This window comes from Cervus canadensis, chromosome 25, assembly GCF_019320065.1.
Source record: "Cervus canadensis isolate Bull #8, Minnesota chromosome 25, ASM1932006v1, whole genome shotgun sequence".
Classification (NCBI taxonomy): Eukaryota; Metazoa; Chordata; class Mammalia; order Artiodactyla; family Cervidae; genus Cervus; species Cervus canadensis.
Genome location: NC_057410.1, coordinates 7,580,062 through 7,582,321, shown reverse-complemented (window position 1 = coordinate 7,582,321; position 2,260 = coordinate 7,580,062).

The following is a 2,260-nucleotide window of genomic DNA, read 5'->3' as shown; positions in this document are numbered from 1 at the left end:
AAGGTCCCCTGCATCCTTTCAGAAGCCCAAAGACCTGAAGATACAAGAACACTCTCTCAGCCTTAATCAAAGCCACTGTTGAGGACATCAGACAGCCTTGCACAAAGCACTCTCCTTTGAGTTGGCCTGTCTTACTTCACACTTCAGTGACAACTCTTGTTGAGTTTAGACATTAATTTTCTCGCTCTGACTGCCCCCAATCCACGTTTTGTTTAGATCATGACTAAATTCTGTTTCTAGGCATCTACCTCAACATACATGATCCAATAAAACTTGAGTAATCTAAAATTCTAACTCCACTGAAGTCAGACAGAGAAGGAGAAATACTGTATGGCATCTCATATATGCAGAATCTAAAAAGAAATGATACAAAATGAACTTACTGACAAGACAGAAACAGACATACAAATCTTAGGGGACAAACCATGGTTGCTGGGGGGGGATGTGGGGGACACGAGGAATGGGGGAAGGGATAGTTAGGGAGTTGTGGATTGACATGTGTGCACTGCTGTATTTAAAATGGATAACCAACAAGACTTACAGTAGAGCACAAGAATTCTGCTCAGTGCTATGTGGCAGCCTGGATGGGAGGGGAGTTTGCTCTGCTGTCCCTCTGCTGTCCACCCGAGACTATCACATTGTTAATCAGCTATATTTCAATATAAAATAAAGTTTTAAGAAGGCCTTAATGTGTGTACACATTTTGGCTCAGTGATTTCACTTTTAGGAAATTATGTAAAGAAAACAGATTTATATAAAAAGCATCAACTTTTATCAACTCTGTCAACTAACAACAACAAAAAAATAGGTAAAGAACTTGAATAGATATTTATCCAAAGGAGACATATGCTCATTATCAATAATCACTAGGGAAATGCTAGTCAAAAACTATAGTCAGATACCACCTCACACCTGTTAGGATGGCTACTATCAAAATATCAGAAAATAACAACTGTTGGCAAGGAAGTGGAGATATTAGAATGTTTGTACACTGTTGGTGAGAATCTGAAATGGTACAGCTACTCTGCAAAACAGGATGACGGTATCTCATAAAATTAAAAATCAAATTACCCTATAATCCAGCAATTCCATTTCTGGGTATACCTAAAAGAACTAAAGGCAGGATCACAAAGAAATATCTGTATATTCATGTTTATCACATCCTTATTCACAATAGCCTTATCCACAATAGTGGAGACAATCCAAGTGGCCACTGATAGAAGAATGAATAAATAAAATGTGGTATATACATACAATGGAACACTATTTAGCCTTAAAAAGAAGGAAATTCTGACATATGTTACCACATAGATGAACCCTGAGGACATCATGCTAAGTAAAACAAGTCAGTCACAAAAAGAGAAACACTGTATGATTCCACTTTAAGGTACGTGGAACAGTCAAAATCGTGGAGACAGAAAGTAGAGCGGTGGCTGCCAGGACCTGAACAAGGCAAAAAGGGAGAGCGGTTGTTAAATGGGTGTGGAGTTTCAGTCCTACAAGATGGAAAAGCCTAAGGAAATGGATAGAGATGATGGTTGTAAAACATTATGAATGTATTTACCACCACTGAACTGTACACTTGGAAATCTTAAAGATGGTAAATTTTGTTATGTGTACTTCATCACAATAAAAAGACTTAAGAAATATAATAACCAAAAGATAACATGTAAATAAATAAAGTCTAACTCTGTAAGATTTGTCCACATACATTCCCAACATGATGTATGATTACTCTCAAATTATGGAAATGATTGTGTATTAAAATATTTAAATTTAACCCTATTATTAACTAGTAAGGAATGAAAAATGAATTAGAAATTATTTCCATTATTGAGTACTTTATATATTATTTCATTTCATATTTACAATCAATTCTACGAGGTACCATGATCTCTGTTCTACATGGAAAGGAACCTACACTCAAAACAACGAGGTGGCTTGCTCAAGGTCCCCGATAGTAGGTACAGCAGTGAGGTTTAAACCCAGGCTTTGTCTGACTCCTCAGCCCAGTCTTTCCACTAAACCATGCTGCTTGCCTCGAGCAGATTTAAAGGAGTGAGAAGCGTTAATAAATGCTCAATCACTCAACTTTGTACAAATGAGTCTGAGTACATTTTAACTTTATTTTCAGGAGTGGTCCAATAAGGCTGTACTTGGTCAATACTACAGACATAATCTAGAGTCTACGGGGTACCTTAAAGAACATTTCTTAATACACACACAGCATTAGAAATGATTCAAAAACTCAGACCTTAGC